Genomic DNA, 27,997 nt, shown 5'->3' with positions numbered 1-27,997 from the left:
GAATTTGAATTCGAATCTCTGCATCGTACCTCCACTTATATGGTTTGACTTGATCTAGGCAGAGTTAAATTGAATTTTAAAAAACTAATCAACACCATCTGTAAAATAATCTAGTCTTATTTCAATGAAAACAAATACGTATGACTGACAAAGTTTAATCTGCACTATTTATGGCAGATTTTAACAGCCTACTTCCACCCTTCGCTACTGCCACTTGCTCACCAAACAATAGTAAGATTAGCAATCTGCGAGAGATACATGAGATATTTGCAATAGGCTTCAAAATGTGTTTGTCTTCCGAATTTATACGACTTACATAATAAGCTATAGGTCGAGGAGTTGTTTCGTTGTAGTGTTGGCACACTTACCAAAAATATTTTATTACACAATCAATGGATCAAAATTAACATTGACATTTGACAGTGACTTCACAATAGTATAAAGATAAAGCCTCTTAAAGTAACCTGCATAAATAATTTTGTACAGTGGTGAACTAAGGGTGAAGCGGCGAACGCAATTTATTAAAATTATCATCTGACACCATAATTTTATCAAAATAGTCAAATAGGTGTAAAGAGTAAATTATTGATTGATATATATATATTTTTTTAATTAAAATTATTAAATACGTTAAAATTTAAATTTGGAGAGATCCTGACGCCGGCTAGGAATCAAGGCCTTGTATTAAACCACAAAAACCAGTAGCCAATATTAACGATATTTTAGAACCATTCATTTGCAAAACTGATAGCTCGGTACTGTGATGCCAAACGGTTATAACTGCAGTTTTTTTTTTCACTTTATATGTTCTAAATCGTACATTCTTTGATGTGGCAAAATATTAGAGCTACAACTTTATTGGTCACAAAGTAAGGTTAAAAATATCTGCATCTGACCAAATGTGAAAAAAATCTAATGGATTCAAGCTCTGTACTATTCCATTTAAGTCGTTAATTTAAGAATAATATAGAAGTAATTAATAAGATAGGGTTTTTACTAATTAGGTTTTTTACTGACACTTCAACTATTAATAATTTGTTAATTGTATTTTTTGTAACCTTTGACTTTATAGGTAGGTAATGAATTTTTACCTACTTTATTGTATTGATTTATTATATAAGCTAGAGTAAAGAGAGTTCGTTGTCAGTGTGTGTTTACCTTTGGTGAGTGTACACGGCGCCTGAAGATGCCGAAAGGCGAAACCCGGGTCGCAAAAACCGACTTAAATGGAATAGTACAGAGCTTGAATCCATTAGAATTTAAATTCAAATTCCATCAAGTACCTAAAGTCGATAGTATTAATAAATGTGAAAAAGTTTATATAGCGAAAATATATAGCTTAAAATGCAAGATAAATAAAACTTAAATCTTTTTTAAATAAATGATTTTAGGTTTGTGTTGGGATGCTAATTCCGCTTATTTTAATATAAAATACTTATAAACTAACTCTTGTCAGACTGATTGCATAACTTTGATTTTGCTCTCCTGTCAAATTGTGTAATCAGCAGTTATAACCTTTGCCATCATAGTACCAAGTTAATTTAGTCGTAATTAGCTAAATGTTGGCAAACTGCATGTGGAAGTGCAAGGTGCAGTTGACTAAATTGGCAAAGAACATTGACCGGGCTCCGATGAAGGCGGGTTCAAGTCCCCCGTATTTTTTTCCAGGTTTATTCTAATAAGTACCTACATATTATCTGTTCTTCTGACGTTGAATTGTGTAACTTCAATAAACAATGTTACATTCTTAAATCTTGTGAATTATTCGTTGATTTTTTTATTAAGCCACCATAATCATTAGCCTCTGCTGGATGAAAGCTTCTTTTAGCTCTTTTCATTTTTCTCGGTCCCTAGTTCTTTGCTGCAACGTACACATACCGAACTTTATGAGTTCACTAACCCTGCAGGTTTTACAGTATATTCTGTGGTCGTTTAGTGTCTTTTGAGTATCACTGTATGACTGTAGTTTTGTCCAACAATTATTATTCAGTCACCGAGCGATATGTCCGGCCCATATCATCAGTTTGACGACATTTATCTCATCGCCTAATCTTGTCTGCCTTTTTATTAATTGGTTTACTTTGTGGTCTTTTTACATTATGCCAAACATGCATATTTACATGCCACGTTGTGGTGTTTATGTTTCACAAGCGTACGCGAGAAGCGAATAAAAATAAACGATCTCAAATTTGATTCGTGATTTTATTCGAAGGAAGATTTTTTGAAAAAAAAGTTTTTAATAATTGCCAAAACCACTCGTTGTGCTTAAAAATCTGTTCCTGATTTTTAAAAATCTTGTTTTACATCACCCGTTATCATAAATACATTTTTAGTTACCTACCAATAATATATAAAAAATCTCATATTAAGTGTCAAAAATATAAATAATTACAATATAAAAAGAACTTTTTATATACAACGTTTTTAAATTTTCTGTTGATTCATATAAACTTGACTTGACTAGCATAAACGATCAAAAAACTTGTACTTGATAGAAATAATACTGAAATGTCATTTTGACATAGTAACGCACGTATATATTATTAATAATTTAGTTGCTAGGACCATCCACTTAGCAACCAATAATGGTGTCGAAATAACTTTTCATACAAAATAGAATTAATTGAAAATGAATTCAATTCTACTTATAGATGGCTAAAAGTATTTAAAAAATGCATTGGCATCGTGTTCTGATATATTCTAAAAGTTTCAAATCTCTAGCTAGTCGGGAGGTTAGTTAAAAATCGATTGCAAGACCAGAAAAAGAACCACCGGACAAATAAGAATACGAGCTAAGAAAAACTTTGTAAAAAATCATATTACTAACTCATATAAATTGCAACTTAACCAATACGTAATACCTTCTCTGTGGGGTATATAAATCCTTAGTCCACTACTGATCGTCTTACAAGACGTGTGCAAACCATGTTTCCCACGTTTACAAGAAAAATTCAAATATCCCGCGTATCTCGATGAAAACAATTCCAACCATTTACATAATCAAACACAATTGATGGCAACATTTTTTTTAAAGTCGTTAATTGGGATCTTTGTAATTTAAATTCATCAGTGGCGTAGCAAACGCATTGCGCAGGAAGGGTTACAACACCATGGATATAAGAAAATAAAATGGAAACAATGTTGTCATCATAAATGCCATATCGACATCAGAAACTATTTTTTTTAATAATAATAATATCTATGTTTTATAATAAATAATGCAATAAGTATTGGGTAACAATATCCATAGCTAAACAACGCGTCGATTTGAATACCAACATGTATGAGCGAAATGCATATACGTGACTAAGCGATTAGCTGTATGAGAGATGCAACGTCGCGCGACAAAGACGCGTGCGTGTGACAGAGCGTAGCCGGAAACTTGTACGTATGCAGATCGCCGTATAAAACTTCAGCGAGAAATGTTGTATCGGAAATATATGGCCGTATATTAAAGACCGTCCAACCTCTTTGGGTCGTATCATCATCATCATCAGCCGGGGTCAATCCACTGCTGGATGAAGGCCCCCCCAAGCTTCTTCCAACTCTCTCGGTCTTGTGTCGTTCGCTGCCACGTATTTCCGCGCAACTGTATCAGTTCGTCAATCCAGCGGCCTTTAGGGCGACCCTGTGGCCGTTTCGTGCCCCTTGGGTACCATTGGATGACGGCATTTGTCCAGCGGCCATCCTTTCGGCGAGCAATGTGCCCCGCCCATCTCTATTTCAGCTGTTTGGCAACGTCTATTACATCGCGTACTCCTGTCTGCTTCCTAACCCATTCATTTCTCTTACGGTCTTTTCGCGTGATGCCCAACATACACCTCTCCATGCCTCGCTGTGCAACTCTTAGCCTTTGGACATCTCTCGTGTCGAAGGTCCACGTCTCGCAGCCATACGTGAGCACGGGTAGCACACACTGGTTGAACACCCTACGCTTAAGACATAATAGTAGGTCATTCTTGAAGATACTAATCAGACGTCCAAAAGCACTCCACCCGAATATCAAAGCGTTCCAGTGTGTCCAAATGTTTCTGAGTGAGTGTGGCCTACAAGTCTAAACTGTTTTTGTTTTTTTTCTCCTTTTTTTCTTTTTTTTCCCTCCTCTCCTGTAAATTTGTATTGTAATAACTGTATGAGAAATTATTGTAATAATATGTATTAATAGTGTATGTTAAAAAGTAAAGCTAAATAAGACTCAATTGAGACTTCAGAGCTTAATAAAAAAAAATTTAAAAAAGCACTCCATCCCAGCTTTGTTCTGCGAGCAATTTAATCGTGCATGCTTACGTAGCTGCTGACTTGCTCGAGTTGGGTGCCATTAATACAGATAATCGCAGGGTCCGAAAAGCAGTTCCTCATCACTTTTGTCTTTGAGACATTTATTGGGTCGTATACTGACATAAAATTCATGTCTAAATAAAACACAGTTCTTGTCAGTATACACTGTACAGGAAGCAAGCAGCAAACAAATTTTGAAAATAGCCGATATATTGGATTATTTTTTAGGTTAAGTTAGGTTAGGTTTTCATTCTTGAATTTTTTATAAAGATTATTCAGTTAAAAATATTCCTCTGAGGCGGACGAAGCCGGTCCAAATTAATTTATAATTCATGAATTTTTGCCAAAATTTGCTATGGAAATTGAATCAATGTTCATATTGAATTGTTCAATACGGTCATCTCTTTCCGATAGAAAGCTCACGGCGAACTGTGCTACGGTGATTTGAAACTGTAACTGAATGAGATTTGGACCCATAACCATAGCAATTCATTACCAATTAAACTACCAAACTGTCTCAAACGCTATCTATGCTGAAATTTCTAAACATATATGTTTCTGAGGTAATATTTAATGTTAGATAAATATTAGCAACCGTCTCTTGCATTTTTATTCAATATATTAAGGGTATACCTCAGTTGAGGCATGGTCTAAAAATATCGTAGCTAGGCGATGCGCGGATTGCGGGTCGCGGGTGCAAATGACGCATGCCGAACATAATATAATTTATTATATAAATCCAACATGCGTCCATTTAATGTTCTGTTTATAAGCGTCATAGAAAGCGGCCGTGCATATCCACGGCTGTACATATATAACGGGTGGCGGTGGGGACTTTAACGTATGTTATATTATTGTTCCATTAGTAACAATAATCATATATTCATTGACATGTTTTCTTTTTCAAGTAAATGGGTAACGTTTTTAGTCATCTTTACACGATTTAAGAATTAATACCGCTGTCGCCATCACGAAACAAATTGACGTGTTCCCGGATCGACGTTCTCTCTCCGAATGCCAGCGAGTCCAAAATTTCGTCGCGCCTATAGTTGAAAATTATTTGCCGTTTCACTGATGGGATCCTTATACCAGCAGAGGCACCTGGCGGAAAAATACGAAGCTTGCAATTTGAGACATTTTTATAAATTTATAACTTGAAATCCTTTTTATCGCCATGCACTCAAACGTGCTTTGACTAAATTTACTGAGTTACCCCATCTCCACCCGCCATATATATGCAGCCGCGATTTGTGCACGCCCGCCTTCCATGGCGGTATAAACGTGTCAGAATGAAAATATTTATGATAAAATTAAGTGCAAGTCTTTTTTACTATTAACGCAAATCTGTGATGTGTTTATCTCACATAATTGGTCGACCCGCATCGCCGATCCCCCAAGCTAGAGTCCTGTCATCCCCCCTTGTTTGTGCCATGATTTATTATCGTTGTCCATGGCTGCCTTCTTGCCATATACCGTCTTCATAATATACGGGTTTGTAGACCTTTCGCAATAGATTCCTTTCAAGATCAAATTAAATAGTATCTTCAAAAGGCATTTGTTTTAAAATTCAGTACATTGCGTATAAAATAATGCTTGATTTTCAATAAAATGAGGTCACTACGTGAACCAATTTGCTGCGGTAGATACTAATAACTCACTATTCAATTCATCGTCATGATAAGAAAAACCTTGAATTTAGCAATAGAGTTTAAGTTAATATGCGGTAAATCATAATCGATTGTTATAAATTTAAATGACAATTTTAAATACATCAGCGCACCTATTCTTTATACACAAGACTGCTATAGACCGCTATCGGCAGCTATCGAGAGATTTATTATTTGTTTATTATTATCACTATCGAGAGAATTAGAACTTATTGTAACAATTACAATAAGTTATGTTCGTTTTAACAGTGCTATGTTTAAACAGCACCTCTCTTGGCTGTGTTAAATTTTAGAGCGAGATAGACAGTTTTGACTGTTTAAACCATGGCTGGCCAACCCGCTGGATGTCAATTTATGGCCTGTGGAGCAGTGAGAAAATATAAATAATAATATCAAATGCTGCCGCTAGATGTGCTAATTTCGCAAATCGAGATTCGATATTGGCCCAAGATTTTAATTGTGCTTTTTGATGCATTTGCAACGCCATTTTCCGTAGACGTGAATTTATTACCGGGAAATTTACAAATGAAACATTGTGAAATATTTTGAGATGAACTGTTGAAGGAGAAATTCCTTCAAGTTGGTTTGAAAGAGTTTTACAAAACATATTTGGACAAGGAGAAATATCCTACATTATACAAACATACTCTAATGATGACTTCACTATTTGGAAACACCTACACGTGTGAACAGCTTTTTAGTCGGATGAAACATATCAAATCCCGAATGAGAACACGAATCACTGATGTGCATTTAGAAAACTGTTTGCGTGTAGAAACAACCTCACTCGATATCGATATTGATGCACTTAGTTCTCCCATACAAAATCAAACTTCTCGCAAAAATTTATTATTTTTATATTATTTTGTTTATTTTTTATTATTTAAAAAAAATCTAATCTAATAAATATGTTTGATTCTCATTTTTGTTTTATTTCAATAATATAAATAATATATAGTTCTTCTTTGTTTGGTATAACAAAAAAAATCAGTTGTGCGGCCTGGTAGGAAATCTCATTTTTAGAATCTGGCCCGGCTGCTGAAAAGGTTGGCCACCCTTGGTTTAGACTGTCTGGCATAAATAGTGCAAACTAAATTTTATTATTTGTCCAGCCGATGAGAAACAAAAAAATAAGTAAGTAGGTAACTATTGAATTTACAGATAATTTATAAGTAAAAATCAAAGGGGCTTGCGTTCTAAGCATTTTACTTAGGGACATCACTGCATCAAAGCAATCTCCATCTGTGAAATGGCTGACTGAAACAATTGCGTTTATTGACTTGTCCCTCACTAAGTTATAAATTAATAAACCAAAAGTATTATCAATGTCTTGGTCTAAGATATTTGTATTTCTATCTTATAAATCTGTTGTGTAAGTAGGGTGGACAAGATAATTTTAGAGACCTTGCTCTAAAAAAATCTGACTTAATTGATACATTCTGTGGAGCCCACGAGTTATAATTGATAATAACGCCATTGAATTGATATTACCAAATAATGGATGAATGACGGGAAAACTTGAGGGGAAAAAATCAGCACATGCCGTTAGTTTAATCCAGTTGCTAAACAAAGCGATTGTTTTTTGCTATCGGACGATCTACAGATATGAAATAACTAGACACTTTCCCTCTCTGAATCGTTTTTCCGACCGAATCATTGGCGTTATCTGAATCTATGTGATTGCTTCTTTGAGAATTAATGTTACAAAATGCGTACGTATTGATGTCATGATAAGTATTTTTAGTGCAATGTGAACAATTAAATTCACTAATAATTTACGCTTTAAAAAGTGGTGAGTGTAATTTGAAGGTGATGGTTTACGGATCTAGGGGGGGGGGTATTTATACAGAATGCCAGACAGTGATCTTTTATGTTGGGAGAGCTAGCGCGCACTGGAGCCGTTTCACGCACTCACGCACTGGTAAACGGACGGTTCAGATTGTCACTCTCACGGTTTCACCTGGTTTTGGGATGAATGATGATGAACAGTCCAGAATGGATGATAGACGCGATATTCGCTCAAACCGTGTCAGATTTAGCAACGAAGGTCAAAGATATGCGTTTTGAGTCACTCTATGGTTAACGATGGTTAAGCAATGACAAGCCCGCACGCGACCGCTTTCTTGATGTCACTCGAGCTAACTTAATGTTATTCGCAATCCCGGTCGTCTCATGAACATGGTCGGTCGCCTTGATCTTGCAACAATTATAAATAAGGATTTGAGGTAGGTGGGTAAATAAGGAAAGACGGCCAATATAATTGGCCCAACCAAAAAGTTTTAAATAGGGATTTCAATATCGGTATTTCAAAACCCCGGTGTTCAATTATTTATCGGTACTGAAATACCGGTTTCAAAAATCCGAAATACCGGTATTTTGGGTATTAAGAAAGCATACACGTTTAAGTTTATAGAAAATGAATTTTAAGTTTTTTTTTCATGACTTACTAGGTAATATATTCTTTATTAAATATAGTGTACCTATAAGTTGATGGCACACCAAAGGTCTTCCCAGAATTCCGCGGCACACCACACGTAAAACAATTTATACAACAAAACATGGACCCCACATCCTGAAGGGGGACCCCAGCCAAAGATCTTTGGCGGGCCCTCCTACCTATCGCTAAGGTTAAAGACAGTGTGATACTCTAAAATAGCGTTTTTCAAATAGTGTTAGAGGTAAAATTAATGGTATTGATTTTATGTTTAGCGATTTTTTGTATGGTTATATTCTATTTATATAATTATGGTTAGTTGTCGGGCTAGGAATAATTATTTGTCGAGTATTGATACAATTAGGGAATCCAATCCCGAGCCAAAATTCTGATCCCGGGATTTCGGGATTACAATTTGTCAATCCCGGGATCCCGGGATTGGTCCCGGGATTGGGATTTTTTTTTCCATTGTTAATATAAAAATTTTATATTTACAAATAACATTGATAAAATCGGTCAAAAATAAATCTAGTATAATTTATACTATTTAAGACATTTATTGTTAATATTGTGTACGTTCAATCTTGGAAATACACAAGTTTAATGGAGTAAATAATATTGTAATATAAATAATAATGTGAATTTAATATGAGATTGCTATTTCTGATAGTAAAGACATAATGAATAGATCAGCGAGATTTAAAATAGTAAAGCAAATAATCATGGCGTACTTGATGGCCTTTCCGCTTCATAAATCTAATTAGTCAGCCAAATATGAAACTGCCGTAAAATGTATGATATCATGGTGGAATAACTTTGTTAAAAGTGCGAAGCATTGTTTTTTTTACCAATCTTTCTCATTTTTAATAATCTATGTGAAAAAATAAAATGAATCGGCAACCTACACATCAAACTTCATTCAAACTCAGTTTATTTCTAATGTAGTTATTTTGTATTAAAAGTATTTTTTCTGTTATATTTTCCATAAAAATTGATAAAAAAATCAATCCCGAAATCCCGGGATTATGTTTATCAATCCCGGGATTCATAGGTATCGAAAATAGCTCGGGATCCCGGGATCCCGGGATTCGGGATCCCGGGATTGGATTCCCTAGATACAATATCTCAGATAAATTGTATCCTACAATCACATGTTTTAAAATATTAATACTTACTAGTGTAGTAAAATAGCGCCGCAGGCGACTTTTTTTAACTCTAAAATGGGAGCTGAACTGCAATAGCCTTGTCGGAAATCCGAGGATATTTTTTATTAACCGAAATCCAGAAAATAACCAATGGAACATCGGCGAACTTCAGTTTTAGCGTCCCGTCGTTTATCAATTCAACAATTTCCTCTCGAATTTATAGAAAAAGCGTTTCTATAGAATTTTTGGCATTGGTTGCAAAAGGGTTTCGTATCCTGTCGCATTTATTGTATGAAAGTACTGATGAAATTTCTTTTGCAGCAAAGTTAAATGTTTTTGAGACGGATCCAAAATTAATTGCTTGTTTTCAATGGTGGTCTGGTAGTTCCTTTGGAACATTTGTAGAGATCCTTGTCTTAACTCCTTCTGCCAAAGTTCCATTTTATTTTTGACTTCTTCTAATTTATCAGAGCACGTCAATATATTTTTATTCTGACCTTGCAATGTTTTATTAAGTTCATACAGGTGCTCAAATATATTACCAGCCATGTACGAAAATTTGGCTATTGCACCGCGGCACACCGGTTGCGGAGCACTGGTTTAGATAAGTAAAATAAACACACATTACAAATTTGTTTTAATAGTATAAAAAAGTCGCCTGCGGTGCTATTATACTTCATGACCATTAACATTTTAAATTAAGTATATAATTGAACGATGTATTTTTTTATTATTGCGTGTTGATACTCGAAAACTTCATAATGAAAGTAAGTAGATGTATTAAAAATCGAAAAAAATCGTTTATAATATACATAATAGGGGCCCTTATTTCGTACTGAAACACAATTTGAAGAATGTTGATGTAGTGTGTCACACTGCCTTTAACATTAGCGATAGGTAAAGGTGCCGCCAAAGATCCTTGCTGAGGGCCCGCTTCAGGATGTGGGGGGCCATAAGGTAGGTACTTTAGGTTGTTACAAAATAGTGTTTGAAATAGATTTCAATAGTTATATTTATTGATAGGTACTTATTTTTTTTCTATAATATGATTTGACGAATACCGTTATTAATACCGGCATTCAATAAGAAATACCGGTATTGAGATATACATTCGGTATTGCAACCCCTAGTTTTAATCGATCCCATACGTATATATTATCTAATTGATAACAGTAAAAAGAAAAATAAATCATTTTCAATACGACGATAAATTTGCAATTAAAACTATCTACTAACTGTTATAGTCGCATAATATTTTATGGTTATATGTATCATTAAAATGTATTTTAATAAGTTCTGTCGAAGTTGGCGAAAGTCTTTTTTAATAAATCATAATTTTAATACATTTTATTTTTAATTTTAAAAACATCGATTTTTTTTACGAAAATACCTTGAAATTTTTGTTATTTATATTTTAACGAGCGTCGCTATGGTTACAATACTGAAGTGAACATCGTACGCTGAATACATACTTACTTCTCCAGCATTGGGGCATGGGGCAAGCACAAGGATAAAGACTTCAGTATGAGAAAGCTTGGTGGTATTCAGAAATACCTGCGAAAGATGAGACGAAATAGAAAAGAAAACCAATATGAACGAGACTATTAGAAGCGGCCAGGGTCTATTCAAACGTCTTTAATTAACATTAAATACTTTTAAGAAACTTTTACTCACTAAATAGGTATGTAATCAATGATTGTATGTGGTATAATAAATAATGCTATGCACACAAGTCTGTTTATTACACAAACTAATTTATCATTATAGTTTTTGTAAAAAAAAATAGACTGAATCATTCTTTCATAAGCAGTGGCATCTTTTTAAACTTTCGGTATGCATTATCTATTCAAAACACGTTGGTATTTATTATTAAGCCCACTTAGTATAGTTTTATGTAGTAGGTACCTACTTAATTCTTTTTCTCAAACACAGTTCGATGTATCTGAAAGTTTTCGTTTTCTGTTCCCTCATGGTACCTTGGATATGTTTATATAACACAATGAATATAACTGTAAACTTAATATGATTAACTACCCATAGACTCTTCCACCAATTTCCACTGAAGCTGATTAAAATATAACATAACAGGTTACATTTAAATTGTACGTATTACATTTCACCGTAGCACAGTTCGCCGTGAGCTTTCTTATCGGAAAGAGATGACCGTAAACTATACGGTCTCCAATTTTATTAGATTCAATATGAACATTAATTCAATTTTCGTAGCTGATTTTATGATAATCTAACCTAACCCAACCTAACCTAACTTAAACTAACCTAACCTAACAAATAATCTAGTATATCGGCTATTTTACAACGTTTTTCTTAGCTCGTATTCTTAAAACAGTACGACCGTTATACAGTGCTCGAAATCGAAAATGTTACTAACCGAAAGCGCTCGAAATTTTTTCGAAAATATTAAAATGTGTTCCGAATTTTCTGTTGGATAAGTAAGTATAAAAATATAACCTATCATGCGTTTCGTATTAAAACTTAATAATCGTAATTTACGAACCGGAATGTAATCTATAAATTTTCCACGAAACAGAACGATAGTCTCGAGGATCTGACGAACCGGAGCAACGTTCCTTATAATTTCAGTAATCTCCAAATAGTTGTATTTTACAACGTTTTTCTTAGCTCGTACTCTTATTTGTCCGGTGGTTGTTTGTCCGGTACAAATCTTGCAATCGATTTTTAACTAGCTTCCCGACTAGCAAGACATTTGAAACATTTATAATATATCAGAACACGATGCCTAATACGAATACTTTTAGCCATCTTTAAGTAGAATTGAATTCATTTTCGGTTAATTCTGTTTTGTATGAAAAGTTATTTCGTCACCATTATTGGTTGCAAGGGGTCTGGGGTCCTAGCAACTAAATTATTAATATATACGTTACTATGGAAATCAATATCACATGTCAAGTACGAATTTTTTTGATCGTTTAAGCTAGTCAAGTCAAGTTTATATGGTTCAACACAATTTAAAAACGTTGTACTTATATACTTATAATTATTTTTAATTTATTTGCCACTGGCTACATGTAAACCGACAAGAAACATATATTATTTATGTATTTATTTTATTTAAAACTTAGTATAGGATTGATTAAAACTAGGGATTGCAAAACCGAATGACCAATGTCAATACCGGTATTTCGGTATTTCTTAATGAATGCCGGTATTAATAGTCCGGTATTCGTCAAATCATATTATAGAAAAAAAAGTAGATACCTATCAATAAATATAAGCATTCAAATCTATATCAAACACTATTTTATAGCGGTTACACGTAAATTGTACGTATTACATTTCACCGTAGCACAGTTCGCCGTGAGGTGTCTTATCAGAAAGAGATGGCCGTATACTATACTAAATGACTGTAGTCATCAAAATCAATATTTACCGGCGACGTGTACAAAAATATTAAATTTAGTCGTAGAAATTCTATCTTACTCTAACGCATATTGCGGAGATATAAGTGCACCGAATGCTTTCTCACTCGGACTTATGGTTCGCTTTTGTTCAGGCCTTGGCCAAACCGGTCGTTGTCGTTTTTCAATTATGTGAAATAAATATCATAGTGTGTGTTTATTTTAATAACACTAATACAGTGTCTTTTGATTTTTTCAAGAATGACAATTAAACAAAAGAGGTTCCTTTTCGGGGATTGTTTGAGAGACGTCCTCATATTAATTTGTATAATAAAATATAGTTAACTACCAGTGACTTCCCGTGGGGTTAGGCAGATTGAGCGTCGCTTGGGTGCGGCAGTTACTTGAAGGGCGGCAAACCGAGGAGAATCATTTGATATATATAGAAATAGGTACCTAAACTCAATAATAACAGAAATATCTTTCCATGAAAAAATCAGATCACTGGTTGGAAACAAAATGTATTAATTAACATAAAAGGTTTAACAGGACTGTGATTTTTTTGTCTGGTTCGCGATGTCTAGTTGACTTCCGTTGTCACGTGAAAATTTGCGAATTATATTTGAATTATAGGTAGGTAGGTACATAATTACTCAAGTACCTAATTAATTTATCCGAATATTCTTGCCATTCATTCGCGAGTTTTGAATTTTGTCAGGTTTATTTTTAAATGTATCTGAAACCGTGGATGAAATTTAAAGTAGATTTAGTGGTACTTATATATTTTGTCAGTAATGTATCCATACAACCAGGGAACTCAGAAATAATGGGAACTGAAATACACAACGGGTAAGGCGATAGCAGGTAACCGACTCGAGTAAGGAAGAAGCCGGGTTAAACTTACACACGTGTTAAGAATACGTTTTACGTCGAATACTAAAAACTGCTCTCGGTTTATGCATTTACGCTCATTTAATGTTGGTGTATTACACACACTATTGCACGTGCATAATGCGTGCTTCATTTTCGTATGACACTCACACATTCAAAAGCCTGCTTCACCATGCGGCGTATTGAATATTGCCTATCGGTATTCTATTTATTATCTGTTCTGTGCATACAACATATTTCTTAGATATTGGAGTCATGAAAGGATGAAAAAAAATACTGTATAAAAATGTGTGGTGCAGTTTTGGTGCAGCCTAGGGGCGGCATTTTGTCTAGGGACGCCACTGTTAACTACTATACCATCATGTCTAAACTATGACATTACTATAACATTAAAATATTATAATGCATTGAATAATATCCTAGGAATGATTTCAACAGTTTTTAATGGACACACATTATTTTATACGTTTCGTAAATCATACCCGAAATGCAATACATAGTATTAGCATTAATAATTATTGTATTTAACATTTAAGATGCTATTATTAGCTATACACAGATCGTGCCTCACGTACCTCTTTTTCAAAATCCCCACTATATTCAGTTCGCGGCACGAAACTGAATTTCGGCCACAGTGTTGTTATTGCATTTATGTTACGCCGAATGTGCGAAATTGATTATTACATGAAATGGGCAAAATTTTGCCTAAATCATGAAAAATGCAAGCCCGTTGCCTTATTCATGAATTAGACAAAATATCTGCTGAGTGCGTGAATTCGACAGTAATTTTTCTGCCTAGTTCATGCATTGGACAATTTAGATAGTAGCGCTACGGTGGTGTTTTTTGCAACTAAACTAAATGTGTCAAATGCTCATGCATTGGTCAAAATGTACGTATATTATCTATGGTCAAAATAGATGGTTGCGCTCCGGTGGTGTTATTGCAACTAATCAAACTAACCAAATGTGTCAAATGTCATTGATTATAATATAAAAATTTCAAATATACCAATCAATAACTACAATGACGTTCATATCCATTTACTATGTGCAAAAAAAATCTCGAACTATAATATGATAACGGAAGAATTTTATTAAAAGGTATTTTCGCGATTTGATTCGTGCTTGGGTATCAATCGTGCAATGGTCGATTGTATGTTTGTGATAGTTTATTGACACTTGTTAGCTAACCTCAAAATTGACATTCAGTTGAATTCAGAATTACAAAACCTAAGCTAACCTAATAATAATAATAATATATTATGTCCAATTATAACTAATAAAACCATCCGTATTAAATTTACTTGTTCTACTGTCATGTTGACAGTTTGAGAATTCCATACCCTGGCGAATTCACGTACTCGGCAGATAATTTACCAAATTCATGAATAAGGCAACGGGCTTGACTATTACATGAATTAGCCAAAATTTTGCCCATTTGATTTAATAGTCAATTTCGCACATTCGGCGTAACACATATACTTCAAATGCAATATGGCAAACTGTTGATTATCTCATATTTTAAATGCCATCGAAAATCTTAAGTCCTGAACAAAATCGAACCATGAGTGCGAGTGAGAAAGCATTCGGCACGCTCATATCTCTGAAATATGCGTTAGATAAAGATAGAATTTCTACGGCTGCATTAAATATTGTTTTTACATCATCATCATCAGGGGCACAACAAAGCGGTGTGGGTCCTGGCCTCCTCCAACAGCTCCCTCCACCTGTCCCTGTCCAGTGTGGCCGCTTTCCAATTTGGTATGGTAATTTGTTTTTACACGTCGCCGGTAAATATTGATTTGAATCAGGGAGTTGGAGCGGACCCTTTTTTCAGTTACTCCGCTCCAGGACCTAATACTTGCTCCAGCTCCGCTCCAGGGTCTGCTCCGCTCCGGGTAAAAAGTTTTAACATGTATTATAATATTATATTATATACAAATGTTAAAATTTTTAAAAAAATAAGTTGTTTTAAAACAAGGTTTATTATTCGTCATTTTCATTATTAATTCTATTAAACAAAATTGTTGGCAGTAAATCGTCTTTCATTATCTGCCTCTTCTCACTCACTCAGACCAAGGAACACAGAAATAATGGGAACTACGTTACCTTATATGTGTAGTCGTAATAGTTACGAAGTTACGAATGTATGCATTAAAACTTGTCATGTAACCGAAATCCGCAATAAATATTGGTGACATTTGTTTTGCTTTGGATTTGAAGCACTTTATGGCCTGCCCCATTCCTGCCAAGGAATGGTATGGTAATGGAATGGTAAAGGAATGGCAAGGAAGAAAAGGGAAAGGGCTTTCTCATGCTACTGAATGAAGCAGGACAACAAGAAATAGCGACGCGATAAATAAAATTCAGGGCATCACGGAGGACTTACTTTGATCATTATAATGTACCCATATAATATAATGTTAACGTGGAAATTTTGCCGCAACTTGATTACCAGCCTGCTTCACCATACTTTCATATAACCTGCCGCCCCTAGGCCTGCCCTAAGAAAATCCGGCTTCAAAATCTTTGTCTATGACGATTGGCTTTGCATTTCTACCTTATTAATCTGTTCTGTTGTTCAAACAAATGCTTGATTGCGTGGAAGCCTAGGGCCAGGGTATAGTTATATTTATATTTTTAAATGATCCGGAATTATATGAAAATGAAAGTAAATGGTTAATAATTATTATGTAAAGTTTATCACTTTCATCTTTGGTTTTTTCTGCTCGGTCGCTCATTCTAAACATAATCTTCTTCCGACAAACAACAACATGCACTATCGTTCAGTAGGTATAATATATTTTTTTCTTTTCGCAAATTTTGCTTTGGTTAATGACCTTTACAATCTCGCGATCGAGGTGAAATTTTGATACGTGCAAGAAATCATTAATATGCAGGTAGGTATTTAGTAATAGCGAAATCTATCTATTTTACTATAACGAAATGATTTTTAATAACAAACATTATTTTAGTTAGCCAGTGGCGGATTTTATAAAAGCAGATAAGGAAAGCACCGTGAAAATTTGTTTCAATCTTAAAAACATTTTTCACACCAGTCGCATCTATTCTATACTCAAGGCTGCTATCGGCGGCTATCGAGGGTAGTTTATCATATTAATGTATTCAGGTATTACAATTATTGTTACAATAAGTTAGCGTCTAAACTCTAAACTGTCTATCTCGCTTTAAAAGTTAACACAGCCAAGAAGGTTACATGTAAATTGTACCTACGTATTATATTTCACCGTGGCACAGTTCGCCGTAAGCTTTCTTATCGGAAAGAGATGACCGTATGCTATACGGTCATGAAAAAGTTGTTCGTTGAGCATTGTAGACAATAACGTTCCTTCAAGAATGAAAACATAACCTAACCTAACCTAACACACCTTGTAGGACATGGTTATTAATCATTCTAAAAAAACCTAGCCTAACCTAACAAATAATTCAGTAGGTATATCGGCTATTTTCAAAATTTGTTTGCCGCTGGCTTTCTGTAAACCGACAAGAACCGTGTTTTATTTAGACATGAATTTTATATCGGTACTATACGATCCAAAGAGGTTGGACGGTCTTTAATATACGGCCATATATTTCCGATACAACATTTCACGGTGAAATGTGATATGGCGAACTGCATACGCACAAATTTCCGGACACGGAGAGGTGTTGTTAAAACATATCACTTTTTGACAGTTCAGACGGTTAACTTATTGTAACAATTAACCGCGACAATACATAAATATGGTAAACAACCTCCGATAGTCGCCGATAACCGCCTGTGGATAGAATAGATGCACATGAATATAAAAAACCAAAATATCAAAAATCCTTGCAGCATAACTATTGCTATATTTGTAATGACAGTATCATGGCCCCCACATGCTGAAGAGGGCCCCCAGGCTAGGATCTTTAGCGGGCCCCCTTTCTATGGCTAAGGTTAAATTCAGTGTGATGATCAACAGTAGCTTTTTCAAAATAGTGTTCGATGTAAAATTAAGGGTATTCAGTGTATACCTACTTAAAGGTTTTTTAATACATCTAAGTACATGAATTATGGAGTTGTCAAGTATCAACACAAAACAATGAAAAATTGCATCGCACAACCATAATAATATATTTTAAAATATTAATATCCTCTAATCGACATAGCGTCGCAGGCGAATTTTTATTCCTATTAGAGCAAATTTGTGATGTGCGTTTATCTCATTTATCCAGTCAACTCGTCACGCTGAGGCCGCCTTGAGCTCGGGCCCCAAGACTAGAGCCCTGTCAGTCTCCCCCATGGAGATGGCCATGGACAGTGTATTGTATCGGACTTTGACTTTGGACGTGGACTTTGAGTTTTGGTATAAGTTAATGACTGTATGACTGGTTTGAACCATTTGGAGACCTGATTTTAGATTTTCTGACGAATCAGTTGAATCTTTTGCGTCAAAGAACTACATAATATCTATGTTTTTTGATCTGGAACCATTTCGAATGATTTCGTAAACACAATTTAATTTTTGCTTTTTGATAATGAATGAAAAATTTCTATCTCCTTTCTGCACTTCCGATAATTCGTCACATATGTCATGTATTGTATATAAAATAACATAAACAAATGTAAAATGATTGCACAATATTGATTGTATCAACAGTTCCGGACCACATATTCATTATTTTAAAATCCTAATGATTTCCGGATGGACGTTAATGTGTGACATTTTTTTATTACATTTTTAATTGAATTGTTGCAATTTTATTGTATTAAATTACGGGACTCCTAAATTCAAAATACTCTTTTGCAAGCATGTTTCCTGTTTCCGTGACTGAGATAATCATGTGTGAAATTTCTTTAAATAAAACCGAAATGATTGTTTTACACCTAAATGTGTCAATATCAGACTGCGTGCTGCGGGCAATGAAAATGGCCAGTAGCGTAGAATAAAATATGCCCATAGTGGGTCTATCTATTCTATACTTATAGACCGCTAAAGTGATAAAATGATAAATGTTATCAAACTTAGGGCAGGTTTGTATCAAAGTGTTAGCTAGTAAAATTTAGAGCGAGATAGACAATTTTGACTATTTAGACGGCTTATTGTAACAATTATAATACCTCAATACAAATATGTAATAAATACTATCACTTTATCACTTTAGCGGTCGATAGTCGCCTTGTGTATAGAATAGACCCGCTAGACCATGGGTGGCCAACCTTTTCAGCAGCCGGGCCAGATTCTAAAAATGAGATTTCCTTCCGGGCCGCACAACCGATTTTTTTATTATACAAAACAAAAAAGAAATATATATTAATAAAATAAAACATAAATGAGAATCAAACATATTTATTAGATTAGACTTTTTTTAAATAATAAAAATTAATATAAAAATAAGAAATTTTAGTGAGAAGTTTGATTTTGTGTGGCAGAACTGCATCAATATCGATATCGAGTGAGGTTGTTCCTACATGCAAACAGTTTTCCAAATGCACATCAGTGATTCGTATTCTCACTCGGGATTTGATATGCTTCATCCGACTAAAAAGCTATTCACACGTGTAAGTGTTTCCAAATAGCGAAATCATCATAAGAGCATGTTTGTAAAATGCAGGATATTTCTCCTTGTCCAAATATGGTTTGTAAAACTCTTCCAAACCAACCTGATGGAATTTCTCCTTTAACTGTTCATCGCAACATATTTCACAATATTCCATTTGTAAATTTCCCAGTAATAAATTCACGTCCACGGAGAATGGCGTTGCAAATGCAGCAAAAATCACACGGTGCTTTTTAAAATCTTGAGCCAATATTTGATCCCGATTTGCGAAATTAACACATCTAGCGGTAGCATTTGATTTATTATTATTATTATTTTTATTTTCTCACTGCTCTACGGGCCACAAGTTGACACCCAGTGGGCCTCATGCGGCCCGCGGGCCGCGGGTTTGCCACCCATGCGCTAGACCAAACAAAGTCTTATTAATTGTATTGTTATAATATAAATTATATATGAAAAATATGAACCTATATTATAAAATTTACAGCCACAAAATTAAAAATGACTGCCAACGAAAAACAAATCTATATTTTAATACCAGCATTTGTTTACCATTTCATTAGCTGTTGTATTAATCTGGAATATATAAAAAGAAAAATCCACCTTGTCTTCTTCCTTCTATGGGAGGTTGTTGACTAAATTGTGGTTCATATTCCTATCCTGGGCCAGTCGTACCTGATCATCAACGAGGTTGTTTCGCCAAGAGAATCTCTTTATGTCCACATTTACTACCTTTTTCAGTTTGCCTGATTGCAAACGTAACAGGAAATTTGTAGGTATGCAGTTCGCCGTATCACACATCGGAAATATATATGGTCGTATATCAAAGACCGTTCCAACCTCCTTAGGTAGCATAGGACTGAGATAAAATTCATGTCTAAATAAAACACGGTTCTTGTCGGTTGACAGGAAGACAGCGGGAAACAATAGCCAATATACTGGATTATTTGTTAGGTTAGGTTAAGTTAGGTTAGGCCTGGGATCGGACTCTTGGACCAAAGGAGCCAAATATGAGTGGCACAACGGTTAAAAAAAAATCTAGAGCCATACGAATATTTTTATTCTTCTTGGTCGTGCACTCATGGCTGAGGATCGTGACCACATTTAAATTTCGCCTGACAATATGTCCAAAAAACTGCAGAATTCTTCTCAGACATATCGTCGAGAGCCGTTCCTTTATCTTCAGTCTCTGGACGATTGACTGGTTCGTCCTGTGCTCCGCCCAAGAAATGCGAAGCATTCGGCGCCAAGACCACATCTCAAATGCATCAATTGCAAATATGATTTATTTAAATGAATTAATTACATTTTATAATAATTGTTTATTTATAAAGTGTTAATTACATACAATTTTCACGCATTCCCTAAAACTAATATGAACAATGACCTTCCTTGCATTTCTTTGGAGAATTTCTGTATGTTAGGTATGTAACTTGTAGTTTTTAATTTTGGCTTCTCTAAATGCTATTTATATTGTTCATGTTTGAAAATGATTGTTCACATACACATTATGTAGACTCGAAAATGAGTTCGGAAAGCTATTCCATGTATTAAAAATCGTAATATCTACCTTATATAGATCTTTTAGAGTGCTCCATTTGTGTTGTGAAATTAATTGCATTTTTTTCTCTCCAAATCCTCAATTTTGGTGGCATTTAATTTGTCGACTTTTGCAATGGGCGGATTTAAAACAACAACAATCATACCTTTTTGCATAAACCATCACGGAGGAAACATTAGGCTCGCGATGATGTCAATATATAATATAATAAGTGTACAAATCAATGACAAAAAATAAAAATTGTGAATTGAGAATTTGTCATAGAGCCGCACGCCAATGCCTAAAGAGCCGCATACGGCTCGCGAGCCCCGGTTTGCCAACCCCTGGGTTAGGTTGTGTTAAAAAAAAATTCTAGATGCCTTTATGGATACCTCGCATTTACCATCGAGGTTTCTTTAAGGAGGTTATGTTAGATTAGGTTAGGTTAGTAAATTATAGGTATTACGTTTCACCGTAGCACAGTTCGCCGTGAGCTTTCTTATCCGAGATGAAAAAAAAATACGCGTTGTTCATGGAGCATTGCAGACAATAATGTTCGAATTTTATTAGATCCTAACCTAACCTAACCTAGGATCTAATAAAATTGGAACATATTGTCTGCAATGGTCCACTAACAACGAGTATTTTTTTCATCTCAGTGCTATAGAGATGACCGTATAGTATACGGTCATATCTTTCAGATAAGAAAGCTCACGGCGAACTGTGCTACGGTGAAATGTTATACGTATAATTTACATGTAACCGATTTCAGAGTTACTGTCGTAATATTTCTCCTTGCGGTAAATATTACTGAAGTATGCGGATTCTCCGTCTTTAATAGTAGCCATATATATTCCCCTAGTACAGGTGTCGGCAGTTTGTCAAGTGAGAAGAGCCAAATTGTCAAGGAAACAGGATAACAAACGTACAAGAGAGCCGCATATAATATGTAATATACATAATATGTACCTATATGGATTTTTATGGTTTTTTATTTTTAAAAAATAATAAGAACGGCGTCCATGCATCGCTTTTTATAGCTTTACTATATCTGACAAATAGCTACTTATTTTTAATTGAATACATGGTTGTAAATTTTCATCCGTTATCTGCTTCTAAGTTTATTTTTTATTTGGTTCATAGATGAGAATGCTTATTCGCATATGTAGTCATATGTTTCAGGCAAAACTATTCCATGTATTAAATATTATTGATTCTCTTTTAGGCAGTTGTTTTATATCTGTCCACTTGTGCTGAGAAATCAAATTGGATTTCTCTCTTTAGAGTTCTTCCAAGCGGCTGGTCAGATCTGTCAATTTGTTGCTCCAAAGTTTTTTGCTTTTTAAATCTATTAACTGCTTCTGGAGTGAACCAAAATATGAGTAGAGTAAAGAATGGTAGAGAGTATGCCGTACGAGTCTAAGTTTGTTCGGCGGCTCTATCTCATAAACTCATAAGTTATAAGGCTGCTTGAGATGACACCTCATCTCATAAACTCCAATTTCACCAAATTGGAGTTTATGTCGGAAGAGCCGCAAACGTCTATGCAAAGAGCCGAATGCGACTCGCGAGCCCCTTATGCCGACCTCTGCCCTCGCGTATTAGTTCGTCTTAAAACGTGATCATCCCAGTAAATCTGCATTGAACGCCTTTACAGCGACATCTTTAACGTCCACCAATGTATTATTTATTTAGTCGTAAACTCGAATATTTATTCAATATTATAAAACAGACAATCCAAACTAAAATGCGTATTATTAAATGTTATTCGTGGTGAAAAAAGTAGCCAATATACAACTATTGCAAGCCGAGATGCATTTTGGTCCATCGCACTGATTGAGTAGTGAAAATGTAAAAAGCGTGTACCTAGGTACATGCAGTTATTGCCCACGTGACCTTATCGTATCATTTGATTCGTATTGCATCGCTCACGGCCTGGCAAAGAGATAATACGAATGACTATGGAATAGAGTAGCGGCATTACTTCGAAAAGAGACCCATAGATGGCGCGGCCAATAGACTGGACGTCGCAAGCGCTATGTAAACAGATTAGGATTTAACTATATGTGTAGTGGCGCGACTTCGAAAAGAGACCCATAGATGGCGCTCCCCATTGAATGGATACCGGAAGCACTATGTAGGTAGAAGGATTAGGATTTAAATCTATGTTGACTCCGTAATTGATATCTCTCACAGTCTTACATCCAGCTTAGTCTGATTATCTCTAACCCTTATGATCATACATGTCCTCTATTTTGAAACTAAGTATCTTACACTAACGAGATTCGTTTCTAGTGGTAAATGTGTTTCTAGTTGTCAAATGTGATACTTACCTGAACTAAACTAATCCTTTGGCAAGTTCATCTGGTTATTTTGGTCGAGTGACTCATCTTATCTTATCTTGTCAATCTGTTTTCGTGTAGGTACCGTTTGAAGTATTCTCTGTTATTTTTGACTAATCTCTGTGAACTCGGAATAAATATTAAAACCGGAAGTGCTTCTATTTAATAAATACTATAATATACTAGGTATAACTGGCGACCAACGTCGGCCCAAAGTGTTTCTATGTTATAAATAAATAAAAACCGTCCTATAACAGTGTGATAGATAACTGCCAGTTTTTTTTATACTTATTGAATTATAGATCACAGCCTTTTTGTAGTTAGACATGTCTGAAATATCGTTATGTAATGTGATGTTTCGTAAGTTGTAAGAGGTTTGTGGATATGTCAGAACGTGCTGTTTATAAAAATGTTCCTTGCGTAATTATGCTGTTAACCTTTAATATTTTATTTCGCTATCGAGAGGTACGTCATCTACGCCACTGTATGAACATATTAACGCAAATGGGTAAAAGTTTTGGGGTCAATCTTCATTGATTGTTCCGCCACTGGAGCGCATAAACAATCATCAAATTAATCATAGATGTTATACCGTATGTTCATTTCTCACGAAAGTTTAAAATCATTAATATGGAACTAAAAAGCCGCTTCACAAAAAAATCTTCTCTCTGATTTATTTTTCACCCGCTGTAGTATTAAATGATTATTATATTAGCAATAGTCAGTGGCGTAATGAGTACATTATAGCCCCCATTTACATCAAATTATTTATACTTCTTAAAAAACAATTTTTGATTTAATGCTTTTTTATTAAATTTTCTCTTAGGTAAGTACTTATTTATTTTCAAAAAATATAGTGTTTATTAGCTTTTGAAATTCAATTAAACCCTACATAATCCGTCATAGTAGATAATACTAAAAACATATTCGTTTATTTATAAAATTCATATATTTTATAGACAGAAGAAAATTTTTTATCGATTATGGTTTGTATGGCCCCACAAGGGCCCCGGCGTGGCAGGAAGACCAGTTAAGTGACATAAAAACATACCACAAATTTGGTCTAATAGTAAAAAAAAGTCGCCTGCGGCGCTGTTTTACGAGTAAAATTTTATTTTCTAATTACTTTTAGTGTATTTCCTGACTAATAAAAATAATTATTTATTCAATATGGCGAAGTTATTAAAGATGTTACTTAGCTATCACAAAATCGGGTTACGATCAGTGCTTCATAATATGAAACTAAATGCCGATAATTCATTGTCGATCATCATCAATCAGGTCATATAAAGACAGAATATTTTTAAAAATAAATAATAATTTTATCTCCTGATTATTATTTATCAGTTAATTCAGTCATAGACTAACATAATTATATTATTTTTTTTATTTAATTGTTTGTCATTTTGAGCTGTTGATACCGCTATATTTACCGATGATATATTTTTGGACGTATGTTACGTGTAGGTATAGGAAAATATATAATTTATATTCATCGCTCAATCGTATATCGTCAGTGAGCTATTTAAATTTCATCGATTTAGTGTGACGTTGACATTAGTGTGCACCTATTCATCAGTAGTAATATCGTATTATCGTCTTATTTCCCGTAATTACACCTGACAACTGTGTACTTTTTCTCTGATCTCCACAGCCTACCTTTTGGCGGCCCTGCTCCCTCTATCTTCCTATAGAACTTTTCTTCAAGCCATTAATCATAACATTTTTTTTCATTTCCAGCAAGCGAAAACTATATCAACTACCTCGACAGCCACACAATGAGACTGGATCAAGATAACACCATTGATGATGTGACCTTGAACTCCTCGCTGCACCATCACTCCAAACGGTACCAAAAAGTGAGGAAGAAAACTCTTGAAGACTATGAAGTGTTACCGGGAAACAATATTGAAAGCAACAGTGTTTCCAGTGGAAATAATAAATTGCCATACGTTTCGAGTGACAATCCTGATATTGGGACTCTTTACTTGGGGTACCCCAAGAACCCTTTTGGACCTTCAAGTCGATGGATCAAAAAATCTAGGTAGGTCGATGACATAAGAAACCATAATTATTGATGCCACACGTTTTTGGAAACCGCAAGCATTTTTAGATAATTTGAGATTCATTCAATCAGTTAATTCAATAATTTATTAATGTGCATGTCACATTAACAAGGTGAAACACTAAACTTTGGTGAAGCAATCGCAAAAACCATTATAGGTATAAGAAAATATTGCAAAAGCGTCAATATAAAATTTATTTACCTGGGCTGGACTAAGATAAAAGCACTTTGCATTAGTGTAACACACTTAAAACATTTTTTTATAAATAAAATAAATTATCTTCATTTATAATATTAATACTATCGACCGAAAACACATGATGGAATTAGAATTTAAATTCAAATGGATTGAAGTTTTGTTCCATTTAGGTCATTTTTTGCAACCCGGGTTTTGCCTTTCGGCATCTTCAGGCGCCGCGTACACTCACCAATGTGTATTAACCTTTGGTGAGTGTACATCCACGGTGGTCGCGCGGCTTAAGCGTTGGGTCCCAGGTTCGAATCCTGGGTCTGGCAAGTACACATATTGCTTTTCAATTTGTGTGTGAATCAAGGTACGGACCTAATAGGTTGAGCATGTGGCTGACATCCATTTCTCGTAAAAAAACAAAATCTGTTAATACAAACCTCTACTCTGTGGAGGCCCATATTATATTAGGATCGGACATGGTCGGAATGATGAATGAGCGTACACGGCGCCTGAAGATGCCGAGCTGATCTGAGCCGATCTGAGCTATTGTAGGTTTTACAAGTGTCAAGTATATATACCTATATAGAAATCGGGACCATCAGTTGTTTGTTCTCCCAAGGTGCAGAACTAACCTGCCATTGGTAATGCTAATTGGGAGGGCAATAACTCTGTCCAACCAAATAACTTCAGATATTGACATATTCCACTTTCGTGAGGATCAGTATATAGGTGGGCATTGTTTTATAAATTCTTTAAATAGGGTCTGCGTAGCTCATTCGGTGTACTTCCTTGTATCTAATTTATATTTTTTTGTATTCGTGTCGCTGAGTTTCAAAACCCGCTATAACACTTTTCATTATGTTGAGAAAATCAACAAAAACTTTTTGAACTAAAAAGGTTTTTGAATGTTTCAGTAGTGTTATAGCGGGATTTGATAGACAGATTGATTTTGTTTCATAAATGACAGTTAATCATAGCGGCTTTTGAAAGAGGCGATAAAATTTTGATGTAGAGATTTTAATAACGAATTCAACGGTATATATATTAATTATTTCAAAAAAGTGTTATAGCGGGTTTTGAAACTCAGCGACACATTTATACTTTTCTACTGTTTAATAACTTAATACTGATATATTTCTTTTTTTATATTAAACTGTTTTAATAATATTTCTTTGCTTCAAACTGTCATATTGTGAACGTCTTAAATTAATAATTTGTAATGTTCACTAGGTACCTTTATGTAAAAATAAATCAAATTTGAAATACTGTGCTTATAGTTCTTATAAAGAAATAATGGGCAGCTTTTTAAAAAATATAATAGTCTGATAATATTTGTTTGCCATGATAATTCTTTTAATAATATCCACTTAAAACAATATTTTATAATAATGATTTGATATTTTTCTAGGCGCCCAAGTAACCAAACTGTCCATGGAACAAAATCAACGAATTTGCCATTTAATATAGAAAATAACAACGACGCGGGTGAGACAAGAGGGAAGCGTGGCGTAACACATCTGTACAATATGATATCTTGCGCAACCGGATGCAATCCTCTGTCATACAAGGGATACGGCTGCTATTGTGGGTTTCTGGGATCAGGCAGAATAACGGATAGCATAGACAGGTAAGATAACTGAGCTTTATTGCCATTAAGGTGACGCATCAGTGAAACGCCAAATAATTTTCAACTGTACGGGCGACGAAATTTTGGACTCGCTGCCATTCACTGAGAGAACGTTGACCCAGGAACACGTCACTTTGCTGCGTGATGGCGACGGGTCAATTAATTCTAAAATCGTGTAAAGATGACTAAAAACGTTACCCATTTACTTTAAAAAGAAAACATGTCAATGAATATATTATTATTGTTACTAATAGAACAATAAACAGAACATAAAATGGACGTATGTTGGATTTATATGACAATTAATATTTCGTTTGACAGGCGTCATTTTCACCCGCCACCCGCAATCCGCGCATCGCCTAGCGACGATCTTTTTAGACCGTGCCTCAACTAATGCATGGCCTTAATAATAAATGAATTAATCTTAGAGTCCATTTGGAGTAAAATAAGCAACCATCAATCACGTGAGTTTGATTGATATGAATTGATAATAATTTAACTAACATAGTTGCAAGTAAACATTAATGATAAATAAAACTAGGACAAATAACAAACGAATGAAACACAACCAATCAAATCATATAAAATATTGCATATTTATAAAACTTTAATAAATGAAACTACTTAGCCTGAAGGCTGGTTCGGACTGGTCGAGTAATTTAGTAGAGTGGTGAGTAATTTAGTAACTAAACACGTATGAACGGTCAAATTTCGTAAAATCATTTCGTTGAGTCGATCCATTTGATTCTATTTTTTCGGTCAAGTAGCGACCCCCACCACCTTTCACTAAATACTAAAGACGCCATGAGACAAGTCTGAACACGCTGAACAAAAAAATATCATTATTCCAGATGCTGTATGATGCATGACGTTTGCTACGCCACAGTCAACTGTCCA

Source organism: Rhyacophila brunnea, unplaced genomic scaffold, assembly GCF_057557595.1.
Source record: "Rhyacophila brunnea isolate RB1 unplaced genomic scaffold, BYU_Rbru_1.0 scaffold_18, whole genome shotgun sequence".
Taxonomy (NCBI): Eukaryota; Metazoa; Arthropoda; class Insecta; order Trichoptera; family Rhyacophilidae; genus Rhyacophila; species Rhyacophila brunnea.
The sequence above is the reverse complement of the archived record's forward strand: the minus strand, read 5'-3'. Positions refer to the sequence as shown.